General features: G+C 41.7%; 1 long non-coding RNA gene across 1 annotated transcript; it reads left to right on the plus strand.

Moving 5' to 3' along the window:
• Positions 1–5,114: 5,114 nt before the first annotated feature.
• On the plus strand, positions 5,115–5,941 carry LOC116004967. The gene is made up of 2 exons (XR_004094867.1): positions 5,115–5,386; positions 5,669–5,941. It is a non-coding gene; the product is annotated as an uncharacterized LOC116004967 (long non-coding RNA).
• Positions 5,942–6,944: the final 1,003 nt, after the last annotated feature.

Consider the following 6,944-nt stretch of genomic DNA (forward strand, 5'->3'; position numbering starts at 1 on the left):
TAATGAATGGCAAATTGGCAATGGGGCTAGATTGAATTCAAATAGGTCAGTGACTTGACGGCATACCTAATACAGTTCTTATATTGTGGACCGCGACCCACAATGCATTGTGGACCGCGGTCCCAAAACGACGTCGTTTTATTAAGTGGAAGACGGAGCCCCGTAATTGACACTACAGTTCATTCCAAAAAATACTGCCTTATATTTGTTTTGATATTATCGAATGAAACTGTAGTTATATCAAAATGTAACTGTAGTTGTGTTGAAATGTAACTGCAGTGTATATGAAAAGATACTGAATAACAGTTTCACATTTGTGTTTTATATTATCGAATGAAACTGTAGTTATATCGAAATGTAACTGTAGTTGTGTTGAAATGTAACTGCAGTGTATATGGACAGATACTGAATAACAGTTTCACATTTGTGTTTTATATTATCGAATGAAACTGTAGTTATATCGAAATGTAACTGTAGTTGTGTTGAAATGTAACTGCAGTGTATATGGACAGATACTGAATAACAGTTTCACATTTGTGTTTTATATTATCGAATGAAACTGTAGTTATATCGAAATGTAACTGTAGTTGTGTTGAAATGTAACTGCAGTGTATATGAAAAGATACTGAATAACAGTTTCACATTTGTGTTTTTATATTATCGAATGAAACTGTAGTTATATCAAAATGTAAGTGTAGTTGTGTTGAAATGTAACTGCAGTGTATATGAACTGAAAGTGAGTGGCACGAATTCATCTATATGTTTTCATTAATCAAAACGACATCGTTTTGATGCGCGGTCCACAATGCACTGTAGACCACGGTCCACGATATAATTTGCGTACCTAATAGTTATATCGTGGACAGGTGCGCGTAGCTAATAGTTATATCGTGGACAGGTGCACAACATGCACAAATGGCATCCTTATTTTATTCTTAATAAGTTCTTTCGTCTTAAATTTAATTTATCCCTTTCTTTTTGCACACAAATAATATTAATGTTTAAAAACATATCATTAGAAAAACTTTAATTGAGAATTGTGATCTTTTAAATCACAAACACATTTACTTTAGTATAATGTTTATATCATTAAGTTATGTTTTTATGAACGTATAGAAGGACATTACGAACCTATTACAGCGTAAATATAAATAGAAATGATGTACCTAGAGTTTAGTTTTTATGTATATTAAAGTTTAGGAGTATTAAACATGATACATGTGTAATGTAATATTTGTTGGGAAACAATTCTCGAAATACCCAAGAAAATGGACGAAATAGAAAAATCCACTAAACGAATATTACAAGAAATAATAATCCACGAAGGATTACAACAAAAGAAATACAAGGAAAAATTCCAGGAATTTAAACCTACAACAAAGGTTAGATAAACCTATAATATAGGGACGGTGTATAACGGACTTTAGGGTAGTTGTAAGCACGAGTCGTGTTGTCACTATCCTTAAAACCTTATTTGCCGCTTTCCGAGGTGCTGGAACGTTGCGGCCTAAGCTTCTCAGGATAAAACGTGCTACGATCCGCCGTTTGAGCACACAAACTTGGACCCGGCGAACGAGAACGTGGGATGAACACAGGTGGCTATAACGAAGGAGAGCAGAGTTTCAAGGTGGAAAGTATTTCGTGTATATCACGTATATGTTCTTCTCTCATATATTAAAATCTGCTGCTCACCTGGAAATATATATACGAGATGAAGGATTAATGGCATTTATCATGGCATTCATTCTTGGCATTGTAACCTCCACCCACTAACCAAGTATTAACTTTGCCACTAATATGCAATTAACTCTAAAATAAATATTGGAATTAATCTGAAATTAATTCCATAACATATTGAGTTAATCACCTGAACGGTCACATTGGAAGTGAACCGGTGCGACCAGGAGACCACCGCTATCGCAAGCTTCCATTGCAACTACACTTCAAGACGTCGTTCGTGCGCAAGCTTCCATTGCAACTACACTTCAAGACGTCGTTCGTGTCGCGCGGGCGTGTACGCCCGCACGAGACATCAAGTGATGTCTCGCGCGGGCGTGTACGCCCGCACGAGACATCAAGTGATGTCTCGAAGTGTCGAGACATCACTTGATGTCTCGAACTGCCGTGCCGCGAGACATAAGCGCGCTGCCCAGATGCGCCGCGAGACATAAGCGTGCTGCCCAGATGCGCCGCGCAAGCTTCCATTGCAACTACACTTCAAGACGTCGTTCGTGCGCAAGCTTCCATTGCAACTACACTTCAAGACGTCGTTCGTGTCGCGCGGGCGTGTACGCCCGCACGAGACATCAAGTGATGTCTCGCGCGGGCGTGTACGCCCGCACGAGACATCAAGTGATGTCTCGAAGTGTCGAGACATCACTTGATGTCTCGAACTGCCGTGCCGCGAGACATAAGCGCGCTGCCCAGATGCGCCGCGAGACATAAGCGTGCTGCCCAGATGCGCCGCGCAAGCTTCCATTGCAACTACACTTCAAGACGTCGTTCGTGCGCAAGCTTCCATTGCAACTACACTTCAAGACGTCGTTCGTGTCGCGCGGGCGTGTACGCCCGCACGAGACATCAAGTGATGTCTCGCGCGGGCGTGTACGCCCGCACGAGACATCAAGTGATGTCTCGAAGTGTCGAGACATCACTTGATGTCTCGAACTGCCGTGCCGCGAGACATAAGCGTGCTGCCCAGATGCGCCGCGAGACATAAGCGCGCTGCCCAGATGCGCCGCACGAGACCGTGCTGCCGCTCAAGACATCGAAGTCTCGACGAGACATCGAAGTCTCGACGCAGCTCATCTCTCGGAGGTTGTGGACTGAGATGGATAAAATCGTTCGGATTTTTGGCATAAGTTATGCCCGCCAATTTTCCGGACGACATTTGTGCCTGCGCACACAAGTTCAAGCCTTTCGAACTCATTTTTGGGATTTGATTTGCACCCCCCTGCGCGCGAGAGAGAGCTCTCGTCGAGAGACTTCGAATCTAATCTCGCATGTCTGCGGCGGCAGTTCGAGACATCAAGTGATGTCTCGACACTTCGAGACATCACTTGATGTCTCGTGCGGGTGTACACGCCCGCGCGACACGAACGACGTCTGAAGTGTAGTTCAATGGAAGCTTGCGCGGCGATCTGCTCATCTCAGCGGCTTATGTCTGCACGGCAGTTCGAGACATCAAGTGATGTCTCACAGTCGAGACATCACTTGATGTCTCTGGCGTACACCGCGCGACAAAACGACGTCTTGCGTGTATCTCGTCGAGAGACTTCGAATCTAATCTCGCATGTCTCGGACGGCAGTTCGAGACATCAAGTGATGTCTCGACACTTCGAGACATCACTTGATGTCTCGTGCGGGCGTAACGCCCGCGCGACACGAACGACGTCTCGAAGTGTAGTTCAATGGAAGCTTGCGCGGCGATCTGCTCATCTCAGCGGCTTATGTCTGCACGGCAGTTCGAGACATCAAGTGATGTCTCACAGTCGAGACATCACTTGATGTCTCTGGCGTACACCGCGCGACAAAACGACGTCTTGCGTGTATCTCGTCGAGAGACTTCGAATCTAATCTCGCATGTCTCGACGGCAGTTCGAGACATCAAGTGATGTCTCGACACTTCGAGACATCACTTGATGTCTCGTGCGGGTTACACGCCCGCGCGACACGAACGACGTCTCGAAGTGTAGTTGCAATGGAAGCTTGCGCGGCGATCTGCTCATCTCAGCGGCTTATGTCTGCACGGCAGTTCGAGACATCAAGTGATGTCTCACAGTCGAGACATCACTTGATGTCTCTGGCGTACACCGCGCGACAAAACGACGTCTTGCGTGTANGCGAGACATAAGCGCGCTGCCCAGATGCGCCGCGAGACATAAGCGTGCTGCCCAGATGCGCCGCGCAAGCTTCCATTGCAACTACACTTCAAGACGTCGTTCGTGTCGCGCGGGCGTGTACGCCCGCACGAGACATCAAGTGATGTCTCGAAGTGTCGAGACATCACTTGATGTCTCGAACTGCCGTGCCGCGAGACATAAGCGTGCTGCCCAGATGCGCCGCGAGACATAAGCGCGCTGCCCAGATGCGCCGCACGAGACCGTGCTGCCGCTCAAGACATCGAAGTCTCGACGAGACATCGAAGTCTCGACGCAGCTCATCTCTCGGAGGTTGTGGACTGAGATGGATAAAATCGTTCGGATTTTTGGCATAAGTTATGCCCGCCAATTTTCCGGACGACATTTGTGCCTGCGCACACAAGTTCAAGCCTTTCGAACTCATTTTTGGGATTTGATTTGCACCCCCCTGCGCGCGAGAGAGAGCATCTATGCTATACAAGTTAATTAGTCATAAAATGACTCTTGTATATATAGTGGGTGAAATATTCTTCCCAAACCAATGTGGAACAATTGCTTTTACTTAAAGCTTTTCCCACATTTTTCCATCTCAATGGGTCTACTTTGAGAACCAATTTCTCATTCACCCATTATCCATTTTGAGCGTATAATATATCGATCTCTTCGTCTAAGAACGAAGAACCCGAATCCACTTTGACCCGACCCAAATCGGATGTGGACCCTACATATATTTATACCACAAAATGGCCACTTAAAATGCCATTTATTGCCATTTTTTCTAAAAATATTATGTATATGAAGCTTTAATTTGTTTTTTCTGATTATATATAATGAATATTATGAACCTACTATAGAGTAAATATAATAGATATGATGTATTTGCAATTTAATTAGAACAAATATTATGAACATATATAGTACATGACAAATGGAAATAAACATGATGCACATATGGTGTAATGTTTATGTAGATCAAGTTTTGTTTCTATGAACATATTCATGCAACATTATGAACTTACAACACAATGAATAGAAATACCACTAGTAGAGATTTGACTATAAAAATTAGACTATTAGCAACTGTTATCTGAAAATGAGATACTAGAACACACAAGGTGGCATTTTTGTAAATTTTTAAATAACTTTTGGAAACTGTTTCTTAAAACAACAGTTGCCAATGTTCAAATTAAAAAATACGGGGCACTTTTAACTGCTGTTTTAACTATAACAGTTCCCTTTTGTTTGGGAAATAAAATAAAAAAACCCTAGCCTCTCAAAATCACAACCCAATACCCAACGCCTCCCTCGATCTCCATCTGCTATTGAACTGGCGACGACGGTCTTCATCTGCTATTGAACTGGCGACGACGGTAATAACAGATGGCGGAGCGATCGACGGTGGCTTGGGTTCTCCTCTCTCCAGTCGACGACGGACGGCAACGTGAGCAGCGACGTCTATCGATAGGCTCCCGGCGACGTGAGCAGCGGTGTTTGACGAAAGCCTCCCAACCGTAGCTGACGACGAGGTTTTTGTCATTTTCACTAGCTCAAACTTTCTTTATTCATTATCTCAAGCTCTATTCCTTCTTAAAAGAAAAAAATTTAAATTTTAGTTTTGCTTTAGCCTAATTGATTCACTCCGTATTTTTTAGTGGAATAGTTTGTTGTATAATTTTTATGTCTATTTAGACATTCTGTGATTATTTCTGGTTCCTTATCACAGCTTGTAGTACACTTACCGTTCATTTAAATGACTAAGTCAAGAAAGGTCCAAGGAAACCAACTCTGTTTGTAATTTTTTGTTGTAGAAAACAGTGGTGTCAGTGGATCTTGGTTGGTCAAAGTGCAGATTGAAGGTGATGAAGTTAATATCAAGAGAAAGTAGATATATTGTCCTAAGATTTAGGAGCTGCTATTTTCCTGATTATTTGACAATTTTTACATAGCTGAATTCGGGTTATGCTCAAATGATTGTTAATTCTACTTAATGACAGTGTGTAGAGAAGTATATTGTGCATTTTAATTTCATTACCTGATTGTGAACCAGGTTTAAGTTTACCCAAGAGTTTTATTGTGGGTAATGGTGAGTACATGGTGATGGTTTTGTGATGCATGTTCAGTCCTTTGATTGAAAAGTTCTCAAAACTGGGTGGTAAAGTATGTGAAAAGCCAACTGAGGTAGGGAAAGGTGAGATATGATAGTGTTTTCATTTATGTAGTTCATTAATGTTTTGGTTATTCAACTATATCACCTGCAGATGTGGGTTAAGCAAAGATGCAAGTTGTTTAGAGAATGTCTGGACCTTCTGCTCATTCTCACTTTTTCTTTCGGGATAAAAATGTGAGCACAAGTGTTACCTATATATTTTCTTTGTTCTTGAGTGTGTTATCAGGCTAAAAGAGTGTAGTCTATTACTGTGTATTTTTTTTCCAGGGAATTGGTGTTTTTTTTTGTTGAGTTTTTCAGTGTATTCTATATCAGTATATTTGTATATTACTATCAGGTTTTCTTGAGGTTCACTGGAGGTTGGTTCATTTAGTTGTGCTAGATTCTGAACTTAAAGATAGTTTAATTTTAGATGAAGTGCACTGGCTTTAGTTTACTAACAACAGATGCAGTTTTGTTAGGCAATTGACCCATTTGTTGCTGGTATTTGTTTCTCACCTTAGTCGATGACTGCAATCTGCATATGATTTACATGCGACTTAGTGTTTATATACACTAATGTTTAGATTTATAAACATATAGAACAAATATTATGAACATAGTATAGAATAATGTTATTAAACATGATACTGTGCTGGTTGATATTTAATATAAAAGAAAATCATTTTGGACATGGGTCTACCATGCAATGTGGATCATGGTTTACGATTTAATTTACCCAATGTACTGAAATGGGGCGTGGTCGAGGTTGAACAGTAGACTGAATGCACAATTGTACTACCCAAAATGCGTATATTTACACCAACATCCACATATAGGCAATACTATACTCAAAAAAATAAGAGGAAAAAAACAAAAATATACTGATCACTTCCCATAGACGAACACTCGATCGATGATGAAGAAATCACGACTCT

This window comes from Ipomoea triloba, chromosome 14 (assembly GCF_003576645.1).
Source record: "Ipomoea triloba cultivar NCNSP0323 chromosome 14, ASM357664v1".
In the NCBI taxonomy this organism is placed as follows: Eukaryota; Viridiplantae; Streptophyta; class Magnoliopsida; order Solanales; family Convolvulaceae; genus Ipomoea; species Ipomoea triloba.